Source organism: Sinohyriopsis cumingii, chromosome 17 (assembly GCF_028554795.1).
Source record: "Sinohyriopsis cumingii isolate HCF-2022 chromosome 17, ASM2855479v2, whole genome shotgun sequence".
Classification (NCBI taxonomy): Eukaryota; Metazoa; Mollusca; class Bivalvia; order Unionida; family Unionidae; genus Sinohyriopsis; species Sinohyriopsis cumingii.
Window position 1 is genome coordinate 85630808 of NC_142977.1, and position 16537 is coordinate 85647344.

Sequence of the window (16537 nt, forward strand, 5' to 3'; positions counted from 1 at the left end):
AACAAGTGTCAGAAAATTTATTCAATTCATCAATGGAGAGTGACATTCCTCATATAGAACAAGTCACAGGGATGAGGTGGTATTGTGCCGATCGTATATAAGACACACATACCTGACTCGTGCATGTCTTCTGAACAGTTAACTACAACCATATTGCAAAATCTGTTAGTATCCAATGATAGTGGAGTACATTCTTATGGAGTATGTCTACCTCGTCCATGTGAGACAGAATTATTTTTAAAAAGTTCATCCATGGACTTGATGAAGAAACTTTATGATGATGTACCACCAGACAACATCTTGGACTTTGAGGAAAAGTGGTTTATATACAAAGTGGTTTATATACAAAATTATTTTAAGGCCTAGTTTTTTATATAAACGCTTTACATAATTATTTCATCTTTACATCTTTACCTTTCAACTCGCATTGATTTATACTTCATTTCTGAGCGCTTTTGAAAGGTTTTTTGTGATTTTTCAAACAAATTATAGTATTTATTGGTGTAATTTGTTATAGTAACATTTGCAGGACTATACCTTTAATTGGTACCATACAGCAGGCATTATGTTGACGTGCTTTTAAATCCACTGCAACTACTACATTACCAAAGATAAATGGCTGATGATTTCCAAAATGATTATACTTATTTCCTACTCAGAAAAGGAGTAATAAACTGTTTTAGTAATCATTTTAAAATAATAAAGCATTTTGTGTGACTGATAATATTAAATAAACGACTAATAACAGAGATTACATATGTTTTATATTTTGCAGAAAAAATACACGCTTTCAGAAATAATAATAATAATAATATTACTACTACTACTACTAATAATAATAATAATAATAAATGTGCTAGCCTTGTCATTCACAAAGTGCTTATAAGAGTGTCTCCTAACAGTTGCAGCCTGGTTTCATTAACCTGGTTCGTAGGTTTCATTCTATTTTACCCTGCAAATACTTCAATAACTTGACTGCAGTCATTGTAGATGTTCTAACAATACAGCGAAAAGTCGCTTCTAGAAGCTGCATCAATATAAGTGCGCAAGACCCCTCAATTTCAATACAGGTCAAGGGTAATGTGTCTGATAAGTCAAGGGTAATGTTGATAAAAGGTCGGATATGTGTAATACTGTAACGTGTCAAGCGTCAAAGTCAAATAAAATGGAATAGATGGACAGCTCGTGCCTTTTTCAGTTACTAGATCTCTCCAGTGTATTGCAGTGTCGAGAAATGGTGTGTTCACCACAAAAGTTCTTATTTAGATGAAAAAGCACAAAACAAAACAAATATAAATAGTCAACACAGTTTATTATATGACTTCTAGGCTTGTATGTGTTTCCACACAAAATTTTAGTACTCAAAGTGGTGAAATATAATATTTGCAAATATGCAGTACAGATGTTTGATAGAGCATGTTGAAATAACAATAGTTGCAGTGGTAAATGTTCAATTTGTCCTAATCCACATAATCTCTAACTCAGATAATCCCAATTCCCAAATTAATCTTACACAGAAAAATAAGTTGATAGTTCTCAAAATCTGTTCATATGATGTAACAAAGTGGTAATGATTTTGTGCATCCAATCAAGGTTCAGAACCAGGCCCAGGTTTGTATTTTATAGTCCCATGGTGAATATGGTAGAGGCACAGTCTGGAACCGGATGTTAATAGTGCGTTGCGTTTGTTGGCTGAGACAAAGTTTGTCGTTTTGAGTGACACATTCTGGAACCAGATGTGAATAGTGTGTCACATGGGTTGGCTGCGACACAGTTTGTCGTTTTGAGCGACACAGTCTGAAATCGGATGTCAACAGTGTGTCACTTTATTTTGACACAGAACACAACTAATTTTACTATATGTTCTCTTCATCTGTTTTTCAATACTGGCCTTTCCACTGTGTAACAATCAATACAAATCATATGTTAATCTAAAATACCTTCAAAGATGACTTCATGGTGATGTTCTTGTCAAAGGCTGACCTGATCTTTTTTGAGATGCTGGACTGTCAACAGAGTAGCATGTAAAGAGAACACAGATTTCACTTCTGGATCATCACGAAGGTCATATTACTCACTGTGCACTGCTGAAATACACACAGACAACAACACCCTGGGCACATATTCTCAAGAATGAACAATTACCTTTAAATCCTACTAAAAATGCATAAATAAAACTCTTCTATCACCACCAAAATGAGAGAGGTAAAAATGTTCTAAAAATAGACTAGAACCAAATTCATGGGATCTAAACTGGAAGTACTAATTGTGACCTGATTCCTGACAGGGTTAGACAATTTCACCTCCATGGACAAAACTTCTATCCATGATCAAATCAATATCTCTTAAATACTGCTGCAAATTTTTAAGGAATTTCAACCATGAATAGGACAGTTACAGGCTTTTAGCTGACACCACTGTAACATAAGCACAAGCCAATTCCAAATGGCCAAATGTCAAAAATGCACAAATCTTAAAGTTTAATTGTGATTTTGCAAATTAAGATAAATATTTCAAATAAACTGTAATTAGTTTTTAGTTCTAACACCAATCTGGAAATTACTAAATTAAACTTGACTGTTCAACTTTCCCAGAAAATTCAATTTTAAAGAATGATACATATTTTTATATGAAAATTTAAATTTAACTTAAATTTTAATGAAAATTTCAGACCTGAAGTTGACAAATTTTGTTCTATAGCAAAGTCTCTCCATTCCTTTGTCATAAACATCAATGGTTTTCCTTATCAGGTGTGAAGCAATTAAACCAGAGCCTGTCTATCAAACATAACACCTGAAATCTCGTAGCATCTAAAGACACTAGCTATGTCTAACCAAGTACACGACATCATTTCCACCCATGAAGGGGAGGAGTCTTCAGATGTTAGGCTTCCAGTAGTATTGAAGAGTTGGTTAAGTTCTCTGAAACCAAGCTAGCATGCTTTCTCCTAGTTATATAAGTGAGAGAGAGAGAAGATAATTCTTGTATTTTACATGCAGTTATTGTAACTGAAACCATGAAAGGGTACAAGAAGAGGAAGACAACTTTTTTAAACCTGGATACAGTAATCCCCCTCTTATAAGGCCACCCCTAATGCAGCAGGAAAGTGGCCTTATAATGCGGGTGGCCTTTCTAGAGGGGGATGACAAATGCGAATAGTAAATACATATGAAAAAAGTCACAAGTACATTTAATTTTAAATATTTAATATTTTAATTAAAAAATCACATGCATGATGTGAAATAAATGTAAAACAAACTTTGTCATCATTTGCAAAAGAATGCTATGAATAACCATTGATACAGTTATAAAACTGTCTTTATAATTATGTTACAGTTCACATCGCGTCACTTTGTTGGTAAGTCTAAAAAACAAACCAGTCTCATCACATTAAAAATATCCTTGCTGTCATATCCCCTGCATATATCGTTTAGTCTTTTGTTCCAATCTTCGACAACTTCATTATTAACATCAGCTGATTCGCCGCTAATGACAGAATACTTGATACTGTGTCGCACTTGAAATCTGTGCAACCATCCGTTACTTGCGGTAAAGTCGTCATATCCCAGTTCAACTGACAAAATTTTTGCTTTTTCTTGTGTTTCAAATCAGGATACAAACGTCTCCTGGCTCAAACAATCTTCCTTTCTCCGTCCATTTCACCTTTCCACTTCTACAGAATTGTTTCATTATCTTCCACGATATTGTTTATCTGAGTCTTCCCGACGTTAGTTTTCTGCAAAGATCCTCGACGACCCCCCCCCCTCCCGTCAGTTGAATTACTTTCACGTTCTCCTCTAAACTGAGAATTCTTATTTTCCTCGATGACATGTTGATCTTTTTGCAGAAAGTTATTCATGTTGCCAACTACAATACTAATAAAACATTTTTGTATGCATCTGAACAAATTGCCGTGTGTTTTTAAAGGAAGTGATCTTGTCACGTGATTCGTTAGTCGCAGTTTGGTACCCTATTTGTATTTATACATTTCTTGAAACTAGGTGAGAGAAGCCAAAACGGCTTCGATATGTACCATTAACATCACGCAGATTTGACCTCGCGGCCGCTAGGATTCGTAATTTTGACAATTATTGTCAGTAGTAATAGCCACTGATTACCAAAGTGAACAAGCTCAACATCTTACTAAGGGAAGCCATAAAGGCCATTAAACCATTTTCCTGCTGACTTTGGTATTGTACATCGATACTGCCACTTCTCAGCTGTTTCTACTGTTCGATAATTGTTTTCTTAACAATTATCAGAGTGACTAAACCGGACATCTTATGATAACACAGTAGTAAGGCTAATTGGATTACATGTACGTACCCTTTTGTATGGATTAAAATTTGAGTCTTTCTCGGTTTTTATGGAATAAATTTGGCTTCTCGTGAGGCGTAAATGATATAATATTAACCTTAGTGGTAAATGTACTTTACTCAACACTTCTTTGAGTAACGAAAACCTGAAATCGGGAAACAGAAATCGGATTACTTAACACACGTTATGAATACAATACTGGTTCTGGATACATATTCAAATAAAATGCGGCCGCTTGTGAGGGGTAAATTTTATGATTTTACACTAATATGCTGGCCGCTGGTCGCGTTAGCCGGGTGGCCTTTCGCGAGGGGTACTTTTGAACACAAACTCGTCGGTGCCAACGGATTCTGGCCGTAAGGAGCGGGTGGCTGCTGGTCAGGGGGGCCGTTCAAGAGGGGGACTACTGTATATTCCAAATAACAAAAAAGTCACATATCTGACTTACGATACTCTACCAAGTTCCAGTGCTGCATCTGTTCCAGTGACCAGAAGAATTGATGCAGACAAGTTCTCTCACAGCAGTGACAAGCCAACAAATGGGGGTCTCAAGTCAGTTCAGGAACCAGACTGTAATGGCATACCTGTGTCTGCAAACATTCTACGACCATCATCCAAAGCAAAACTGGACCTGAAAGAGACAAAATTGAATGAACACGATGGGACATGTATGATCTGTATGAAAATAAATGTTGAAATGTGGAATGATATCATTCATCACCATGTAATCAAGTCAACATATGTAGCAGACCAGAGTTCCAAATTGCTAATGAAATAAAATGGGGACTTGCTTGGAAGCATACCATGATGTGTAAAAATTGCAGCTTTAAGTCACCAGAGTATACGTTGTATGAGGAGATAAAAACAAATAAACCTGGGCCAAATCCTGCTGCTGTAAATATGATGTTTCAAGCTGGACTACAAGATACACCAATGGGCAACACCAGCGCTAGATACTTGCTTGCAGCCACTGACATTCCGCCACCTAGCAGAACATCTATGCAAAGGGCCTCCAACCTTGTAGTCAAAGCAAGTGTGGAGCTCAGTGAAATGGATATGACAGACAAGCTGATACTTAAGCCAGACAGGTTATTGTCATGTATGTGTTCAGCATCCTGAGCAAATAAATGTTGCTTTTGATGCAAGATACAATGCCATTAGCTTTGGACATGAAAAGAAACCTGGTCAAAGTTCATCACAAGCTGTTGGAATTGCCTGCGAAACTGTTACAGAGAAGCAATACATTGTGAGGACTACAGTAGAAAACAAGATGTGTTGGACTGGAGCATGGCTGAAGGGGAAAGGTTTTGATGTTCAATGTCCAGGAGACCATGATGATGGCACAGCAAATCTGTCACCAGTTGCACCACATTCAGAATATGAAATGGCAAGAGAAATGGGAAACAAGTTTGTGCTGCAAGAGATTCTCATTAGAAAAGCAACAACAGATGGAGATGCACAGGCTGCTGCTGGCTTCCAAAATGCTTACACCATTCTGCATCCAACGTGGAAAGTAGAAAGACTGTCGGATCCCGTCCATTTGGGTCGTTTACAGTTCAAATGGTGTAATTCTCCAATATTTAGTGAAAACATATTTCCAGGAATAAGAACAAGAGAAGGAAAAAGGCTCAAACAGAAAATTGTCAGCCAAGACATTAACTCTTTACATTCTGCAAGTACTTGCTGCCCTGCCTACTAAGCCTGATAAGCAAGCTGCCTTCTAGCAGCTGTTTGTAGGCTGAACCCCAGAGCATCATATAATGTCTGCCTGAGTGAGAGCTTCTTGAGTTAGTGCACATGCTATTTACACTTTCTATATCAATTTTGTCTCATGCAAACTATGTAATTTAATGAAAAATAAAATTTTAAACACTTACCAATGTTTTGTGTCACTCATTTTCACCAACAAGTACATATCCACAGGAATCAATGTTTATACTCACATATTTATAATTCAAAAAATATACCTCAATATATGTGTTTATAATATATATTAGATTACTTTTCTCACCACTATTTTGCACACCAACGTGTCCACTATTTTAATGCAGATTTGGTAATTTTTTATGATACTGCCTGGAGCACATAAAAAGAAATCTATCTCCTTTGCATTTTCTTCTAAAATAAATGTTGGCCCTGAAACTGCTGTAATGTTGTCCACATTTACAGGTCTTACGTGTTCCGACCAGATTTGATTGTCTCGCGTTTCATCCTCAGATTCAGATAAATCTGAAATGTCAGGTGTCGAAACAGGACTTATACTAATGTCCAATCCTTCATCTTGAATCTGATTAAAATCAATATCATCACTTTCAAATCCTTCAAAACTTCCATCAGAATCATCGTTGGAATACATGAATGTTGGCATTTTGTTTTACTGTCACCAATGACCTCGTTTTCAGTAGAATTCCCCCCTTATATACTGTAAAACTACTAATAGAATACATTCATCATTTTATGTAAGGACTATTTTCATTGGCTAAATATTTTAAAAAAGAATGGATGTTTGTAATTTCAACCAATACAAAGCTTTAATATGAAACGTGTATATGCGTATCTGGGTTTCCCAACCCTTGGCCGGAAATGCATGTATGAGCCAGCCGGGACAGAGAGAGTATTATTAGCAGCTTGTATGTGCGTCTCTGAGGTTACAAGGCTATTTTTATGGTCGCATATATGCGTCAGCAGAAGGTAAAGAGTTAAAGCACGTTGCGGTTTGATCTTCAAGCAAATGATGGAGGACAATAGTGGTGATGTTACAAAAATTAAATGTCAACTTCCCCAAGTACTGGATGCCACTCTGTGCTGTTATACAGGGGACTGCTCAAAATGCCGGCATTATTCAAAGGTCTGTGGGGGAGGAAGTACTAACAGCTGGTGGATGCAATCAGCATACCTGGGCCCTCATCAAATGACTCATCTTAACATGACAGAAAATGATAAGAATATCCTGCTAGAAGTTCTGAAAATGAAACTCTCCTGCGATGTTGTAGAAAGACTGCGACTGAATACAAACACACAGAAATGTGAGGCTGTGAACAGATCGATCATTGTTTCATTATATAAAAATGTGAACTATTCCAAAAACTTTGAGGCAAGAGTGTATTCAACAATACAGACTCAATAACAGCCTGAGATCATCACTGAAAATAAAAGTGACACACTTGGGAGGTAAACTTTCAACAAGGACTCTGAGATCACTGGAGACAATGGATAAAGACTGCACTTACCATCAGCTGTATCAAAAGCATCCACAAACCATGCAACATATTCTAGCAAGACAAGTAAATATGATACAGGACCATCAGAGGTACAGGACACAGCAAGGCAATAGGAAGTCTGACTACTGCAAAGGACTGCTCAGACACCAAGGGCGATCACTCCTATGCAAAGGTTTAGCAGGACCCAATGGACACTGCAGACAGAAAAGGTTATCTTAATTCCATGTGCAAAATGACAGTGCTCAAAGACACCATGAAGAACACACTGTACAGAAAGGAAAACTGTAGTGGGGAAATCCGTAGGTAACACAACGCATGTAGTGTGCAGTTGTGTTACTTACTACCACCTGATGAGATCTATGGAGAGGTAGAAACAGTTTTCTCTGAATACTGAAGACACAAATCAAGAAATTAAAAAGCAAAATAAATAAAGATTAAAAAATCTGAAATTAAAATAACATGACATGACATGACCTAATAGCTGAAGGAAGGAAGGAAGGAAGGAATGTATTTAAGAAAGCACTGTCATACCAGCATGGTCTACTAAAATAAAGACCACACTCTTTCTTTTCACCTTGTTACTCAATACATCCATCCATCCATCCATCCATCCTTCCTTCCATGCCAGACATAATCTGATACGGATGTGGGTGGGTGTAAATGATATTTCATGATACCTGAATTTATTCCATATTACAATTTCAACTTTATCATCCAGTCTGGATAGTCACCATGGCCAATGCAATGGCCATAACCTTTGCAGAACCACCTATTACTGTTAACGGAATGACGCTCTAGAATCAGATGATCCTCATTCACACACAAACTATTATGGCATAAATGGGATGCATCGAGCTCCTTTGGTATAGTCAGACTTCTCAACTTCGTCCATTAGTGCCAGTCTGTGACATGTTTTTCTCTTCCATGTGTTTGTCACGGGATCCTTATATGACAATAGGCCATATAATCCATTGGCTGTTACATTTCCTGTCCATATTTTACAAACACTATTATGTGCTATCACTGAATTTAAAGAGATTTTCGCTGACAGGCTTTGAAAAAAATCCACCATTGCGACTTCTATATGGTGTAGGAATACACTGCTGCTAATAATAATAATGAGTGTCATCTCCAAGAGGATACCATTTGTCAATTTATAGGGGAACAAATTATTTGTTAATGTTTTAATGTTTTTAATTAATTTTAAAAAAATTAAATTAAATTTTTAAAATTTTAATTATATTTTCTAATCGCTGCAGTCAAGTTACACAGGTGTGAAAATCTCATGTGTCTATCATTAATAATACAAATTTTATAGCAGTTTAAAGTTGAATCAATATTGCCCTGACAGGACATAGAACACAATTATTTTACTCTACATTTGTTTTTCAGTACTGACCTTTCCACTGTGTGACAATCAATACAAATCATATGTTAATCTAAAATACCTTCAAAGATGACTTCACGGTGAAGTTCTTGTCAAAGGTTGACCTGCTTTTTTTTTAGATGCTGGACTGTCAACAGAGCAGCATGTAAAGAGAACACAGATTTCACTTCCAGATCATCACCAAGGCCTTATTACTCACTGTGCACTGTTGCCGAAATACACACAGACAACAACACCCTGAGCTCATATTCTCAAGAGTAAACAATTACCTTTAACAGTTATAGCAGAAGAAGATTATGCACCCCAACCCCAAATTTCTACCGGCAATTTTCATGTCCAAAAGTCATTTTTGACACCATGTGATGCTCTCAGTGCAAACACAAGCCCTTTTCCTAGATGACAATTCTGCAAAATAGTGTGTACTAAACAGGCTGATGCAATTGAAAATGTTGTCATCCAAGCCATTTTTGGGATATTCCACTTGCCCCAAACCCATGTGTTTACTGTTATGGAAGGCTAGCTCTTCTTCCTAGCTGACTATTGGTATTTCACTATCAACATACTGCAGAGTAGCTAAGGAAGGTGTACATGCCTGATATAAATTTCAAGAACAACACAAGCCTGAAACACTTAGTTCACAAATATATCCATATCTTTAAATAGTAAACAATAATACCTGAAAAAGTCACACCATAGCCTTAAGTTAAGAAATTTGCCAGGAGCCAGTTTACGAAACTGGACTATGCCATTTTAAGAATTTGGCTGAAAATGGTTTATGTCAAAAGCTGTGTACATATGACATATTTAGACATTATCTAGTAAACTGGCATAAAGGAAAACCTTTTGTGCGCAAAACTAAAAATGGCAATTACACATTTAGAAAGCGACTACTTTGCAGTAAAAAAGCAGTGCATTATTTACACTGTGAGTTATGACTGACTGCATTTCTTGAAAGATTTCAAATTGTTTGCAACCTACAATGCTTTTGGTCTTTGTTTACCACCACAGCATCAGGACAGAATCAAAATTCCTTTAAAATGTTTCATGAATGTCAAGAGGAGATTTGGAAGTTATCAATTTTAAGAGGGAATGTCAGAAATGCTATGTTAGTTGTCAGTGACAAAAGTAAAAAGTTTCTATAAACTCTTCTAGCAAACTTAAAGAAATCACACATTTAAGTCAATAATATGCTATAGAAGTACTTTTAGACTAATATAAAACGAGCAGTTCCTAACCTTTTATTATCATTCTGGAGATGCTAATAGCAGCAGTGTGTGTGTTTGGGGTGGGGTGGGTTTAGTCACACAACAACAGTCATCTAATCTGGAGAGATCAAAATTTAATCAATTAACATTAAACCATGCTGGAATATTGATATACTATTGTGTGGGACCCTGTTAAACTTACAAAGTGACATATCAAATAAATTCATTGATACATAGCCACTGAAATCAACCATACATATACAATTACTCAATAAACTTTAACAGAGAAATTTCTTCTAAGACACCAATTCACTTACAACTGTCTTTATTGATTTCTGGAGTTAACAAAATCATAGCAGATAATATGATAATGTACAGAACAAATATTTACAGTGGAAAATTCAGTTCAAAGTAAAAAGCATTTCACCTGCTTGGCTTTTAATGAGTACGTACCATAAAACAACACCTGCAGAAGCTAAATCTGTCCGTCAAAGTCACTCTCTTGTGCACTTAGATCAGAATGAGTATCTGGATGAGATTGAAGCTATTGTTTCTTTCAGCATGACTAACCTAGTAATCCTAATCTTTTAATATGCAAACTGAGACCTGCAAAAAGAAAGGAAACAAGTGATATTAATGTACTTTTAACATTCAGTGAAAACGCAAGAATTTCATAGGATAAACTGTTATGTGTATTGTCAAATGCCTGAAACTGCCACTTAATTTTAAGCTTTCCCCCCTTTGTTAACTGAACCTAGAAATTTCAAGATATATACATAACATTGAAACATTTCCTATTATCACCCAAGAGTGAGATAAGATTCTCTTATGTCAACTTCACAGTGGGGTCATGAAGGTAGAAACTATGTGTGCTAAAGTTTTCATTCTTCTCACCAAAATATAGCAAGCAATATGCCATATGCATCACTATTTCTAAGTTTGTTCCACTGGTGACATTCAACATTCACAACAGTATCTTTATGTATGATTCCTCTTAAGTCTATCTGCTCCTGTGGAGTTAAATTACTTTTAACAATGCATGTTGACAATGCCATACAATTGTTTCTGTGTGTCTGTATTGAAATGTGAATAATATTCATAAAAACAGGTGTGCAAACCTTGACAGTTACAGAAAGAGCAAATCAATATATTATGGTCACCATTTTGTTCCCATATTTAGTAAGTTAAGTCCAAAATATGCTACTTTGTCATGATGTAAACAGTTCTCACAGTGAGGTACTAAACATAGTTATCTCCCTCTCCAAAGAGCATTACATACAACACTGATACATGAAGAAAGGAAGGAACTATAATGAAGCTAATACATAACAATTATTAAATATACACAAAGAAACAGAAAAGTATAATAGATGTGGCTGACTGCACCATAAAAAAATTATAAATTATCCTTAAAGGGGCAGGGGCCAGTTTTTATGTATAAATTCAATGCCGCAATCAGCAACCTAGTATAAAGATACCTATATTAAAGTAAAGCATAAGAATATTATCCACTTGACCAGAGAAGTCAATGGCAGTTCATAGCAGAAGAAGATTATGCATGCCAACTGCAAATTTCTACCGGCAATTTTCATGTCCAAAAGTCATTTTTGACACCATGTGATGCTCACACTGCAAACACAAGCCCTTTTCCTAGATGACAATTCTGCAAAACAGTGTGTACTAAACAGGCTGAAGTAATTGAAAATAGCTGACATCCAAGCCGTTTTTGAGATATTCTACTTGACCCAAACACACGTGTTTACTGTTATGGGAGGCTAGCTCTTCTTCCTAGCTGACTATTGGTATCTCACTATCAACATACTGCAGAGTAGCTAAGGAAGGTGTACATGCCTGATATAAATTTCAAAAACAACACAAGCCCAAAAAACCTAGTTCACAAATATATCCATATCTTTAAATAGTAAACAATAATACCTGAAAAAGTCACACCATAGCCTTAAATTAAGAAATTTGCCAGGGGCCAATTTATGAAACTGGACTATGCCGCCTTAAGAATTTGGCTGAAAATGGTTTATGTCAAAAGTTGTGTACATATGACATATTCAGACATTATCTAGTAAAATGGTATAAAGGAAAACTTTTTGTGCACAAAATTTTCTATAATATTTGAAAATGACGGTTGTGAGAGTCTGTGTGCTCGTGCGACATGCTATCAAAATCGCTAGTACCAGCTCAAGTTTCATAAACGCAATAGTTTCACTGTCTTTCAGCAGATTAAAGACATAATGATTTTAATACTCTTACAATTTTTGAGAAAATAAATAATTTTCATATCAATTTCATGCAGGTACAACTCAATTTAACAACGTTTAAGTTTGCTAGCCCATCCACTAAATGGCTATGTTTTAATGCCACCATGTTGGCCTCTTGTGATGCTAGACTGGTTTTCATACCTTCCATAAAAAAAGAATACGGATATCGAGCTGTCTGTGAAACAAAAGGTCTACTTGATGAATCTATTCGACGGAGCGCTTGGATTGTCTCAACAAATATATTTATGGCAAGCACCCAAATGATCCATACTGTAACCTCCTAATATTCTGGTAAGAACTGAATAAATTTAACTCATGATCAGTTTAGTTATGGCTCAATTACATAATTGTTTCAGGTGTCACGTTGGTTGAGGAAAATTCCTGGATTTTTCCCAACTTTCATCAATATTTGCAAAATTCAAGGATGTTTCACGGTCAGGAAAAAAATTATCATTTCTCCAGACTTTTTCCCCAATCTTCCAGTAGCGTGAGAACCCTGAGGCAGGCAATTCAGATGGCACAGCACTAATCTATATATATCATATGAAGCAGACAACCAAAGTACAAAATGTACTCCTCTACAATTATGACAATACTAAAGTAAGTAAAAGCAGACTGAATATACTTTCCTGTCATGAGAAAATGATGAAGGATCACACGAAATGGAAGGTACCTGCAAGGCCTCTTGAGACAGTATGCTGATGAGGCACAACTTGAAGTCTGTATCAGGCGAATGAAGGGATTTGAGGCCAATCATTTATCCAAGGGGAGACCAATATTACTAAGCTGCCATCTTGAAAGAGCAGAAAACATTTTAGCATTTTGTTTTGTTATAACAAGTCAAACAAATTTGGTTAACATCGTTTTTAGCTTGGGCAGGCTGGATCTGCACTGCTGGTCGATGTCCACCTCATGGATTATCATTGTGTAATACATAGGAAGAAATTAGGTATGATCACCAGAAATTTATATGGTCAGATCCTTTAAAAGATTTCTAAATATCCAATTAGTTCATGTTTGGTTCAATTGTAATTGAGAGATATCTTGTTTACATGCTAAGTAAGATTCCTTTAGCCTCCCATGGTGCATAAACTCGTGATATATCCTTACTGTCACTTGTAACCATGAAAATTTGCTAAATGTAAAACAACAAACAAACCGCTAATCAGGTCTTGGGAAACTGAGACTTCTGCTTTCCCATATTACACCCATCAATCATACACCAAAATAAAGGAAATTAAAGGCTCTTTGAACAATACCTAAGATATACAAACTTCTTTTTTAAAAAGCCAGTATAACCAGTGAGGAAACCCGAGGAAACTTGTTTTCTTTAAAACTATACAAAACACAAAACTATAGATCGCTACCTATAGGTTCAATTACCTTTGTTAGAATGTCTCCTGTCCTAGTCTACATACAATTACAGATGGTAGCTACAAAGAGGCCACGAACGAGGCTGTTATCTCGTTTGGCTTACTTTGTCGTCCTCACTCTTTGGTCTCACTGGACAGCTTTTTGGCATATTTTCATCCGACGATGACCTATTGCAGAAAAATAATAATATTACAGTAAAGATACAAATAAAAACTAACTAATGATTTTTGTTAAAAGGATGCTTGTAAGATTCAGACTTAGATATTAAGGGTAATTCCTTATGCAACTGGTGGCATTTATACTGAACCAACACTACTACTAACCCCTCTTTTTTACATTCATTTTTTACAGGAAAGAGCTATTTTGAATATTTTCCTGTGACAAAGCAGCCAAAAGAATCAGTGTGTGCCTTATGCATGAATAAAGTTCACTAGTACTGTAACAAAAGAGTATACTTTTCATCACCCCTCAACCATCTAGATTTTTAGATATTTGCCTCTGTAGCAGACACACATAAGATCTCCAATGCTCGTCTAACTGTGACAGTGAAACTTCAACAGTGAAATTCTATATCCAGACTCAGCACATCTGCTTATATGTAAGGAAAATGTATTTTAACACCATTAAGAAGGTCACCTTTGGGTCACTTTCACACTGACCAGCTCATATTGTTGCTGAAGCTGCTGCTTTTCAGACAAGTTTATTTTCCTAGTGATTGCAACATGCCTACACTCATATCTAAAGTAAACAAAATCATGCAAAATAAATCAGGGTAGGAGTAAAACAAAGTTTAAAAAGGGTCATCCATTTCTTGGAATTCACCAAAACTCCAGAGAAGTTGATTCTGATACACTGGTTCCTGCGAAAAACCCACAACGACTGATGCTGAAACCTTTCACGTCGTCCAGGCTAGCAATGTCTCTTCAATAAGTGTGCTACCATACACCTTGAGGCCTAGAATAAAAGAAAACCCTGAACTTCAAGAAGAATGCAGTCAGTCATCAGAAGAATCAGATGAAAATGTGATTATTAATTTAAAAACATTAACACATTTGTTCAAAGCTTTTATACTCCATATGTGTGATGTTCCAAAACTAAAAGTTATCATTGAGAAACAAATGGGACAATGCATTACAGCTGAAGTTACTTGTACAAACTGCAGTTTCAAATCTATGGGTGTGGAACTATATGAAACTGTTAAAAAGTCACGCGGGCCTTCTGCTGATGTACTTAATGAAGCCCTGGTTTTACCAGTTTTAAAATCTAAAGTTGGTATAGCAGATGTATGTTTAGTTTTCTCATGTATGAACATTAAGATTCCAGATGCACATGAATTAAAGAAAAAACTTAATATTCTGACAAAATAGTAGATCCAAATGAAGGACAAATGGAAAAAAAAACAGCAGTATGTGAACTGCATTAATCTCATTGCTAGGAGGATTGATGATAATGCAGTGGATACAGAATAAGATGTCTCCTAGTCCTATACAAGTAGGCCACAGACTGGGTGTGAGGCTTCCACATAGAATTTTGCACCATTAACTGAGAGAAACACCTGGAAAAAATCTGTAATTTCCCTGCGAGTTGGCAACAAACTGTGCAGAAAACTAAAAGTTTTATTCTCTTCCCTCTGAAATGTGTACTGATCATTCCATACCCAGCTGATGTTTTTGGTCCAAGCCAAATGTTCTATTTTAGTTTTCATACTTATAATCTCATGGAATCCCTGCTTTTCAGCTGGTGTTAAATGAGTAGTATATATATATATATATATATATAGAGAGAGAGAGAGAGAGGCCATTATAACTGAAAATGTCTATAATATAAAAAAGATGAAACAGTTTGAAACATTACATCATGAGCATACAGGAATGTAAATTCATATGATTAAAGCAATTAGCATTAAATTAGAAAAATATATAAAGTATTGTAAATATTGATACACTGAATAAGTAAGTGAAATACTTCAATTAAACCACCTTGTATGAAACTTATAAGGTTTTTGTTGAACATTAGAGGAATGGATGAGAAACAATACCTGTTTACTCTGACAGTGCTAAGTTAACTCCCTTCTTCTACTATGATTAAGTGCTATCAAATCTATAGGAAGTGTATGTTTGGAATGCCTAACTATGACAGATTCAAGACATGGAGGTAATAAGGAAATGATTTATGGCACAGTGAATCACATTTGACAAGAATGAAAAAATGACATAGGATTTCAAGGTCTCACTGGACAGTTTTTTTTTTGGCATATTTTCATCTAACGATGACCTATTGCAGAAAAATGATAATAATATTACATTAAAGATACAGATAAAAACTAACTAATGATTTTTGTTAAAAAGATGCTTGTAAGATTCTGACAGCGGCATTAAGGATAATTCCTTATGCAACTGGTGGCTTTTATACTGAACCAACACTACCACTAATAGGCACTAACCCCCCTTTTTACATTCATTTTTTTACAGGAAAGAGCTATTTTAACTATTTTCCTGTGGCAAGGCAGCCTTATGCATGAATAAAGTTCACTAGTACTATAACAAATGAGCATACTTTTAATCACCCCTCAACCATTTAGATTTTTAGACATTTACTTCTGTAGCAGACACACGTAAATACGCAGACCAAGGCGGCTGCTCATTTGCACCCCGAGTTACGCATTTGATCTCCAATGCTCGTCTATATGTGACAGGCAGTCACCAACAAGCCAAACCATTTCCAAGCCTAACTCAAAGTAAATGTAAACCACATTACAGA

General features: G+C 35.9%; 1 long non-coding RNA gene across 4 annotated transcripts; it reads right to left on the reverse strand.

Annotated features, from left to right (window-relative positions):
* Nucleotides 1–1293: 1293 nt before the first annotated feature.
* Nucleotides 1294–16405, reverse strand: LOC149779360 (uncharacterized). 4 transcript variants are annotated; one of them, XR_016415634.1, is made up of 7 exons: nucleotides 16334–16405; nucleotides 14600–14731; nucleotides 13787–13944; nucleotides 13077–13196; nucleotides 10584–10736; nucleotides 4776–4948; nucleotides 1294–2087 (listed from the first exon to the last, which is right to left on the reverse strand). It is a non-coding gene; the product is annotated as an uncharacterized LOC149779360 (long non-coding RNA). The 4 variants fall into 4 exon arrangements; XR_016415632.1 differs by lacking the exon at nucleotides 13077–13196; XR_016415633.1 differs by lacking the exon at nucleotides 13077–13196 and having other exon boundaries at nucleotides 4766–4948.
* Between the last annotated feature and the right edge of the window lie 132 nt (nucleotides 16406–16537).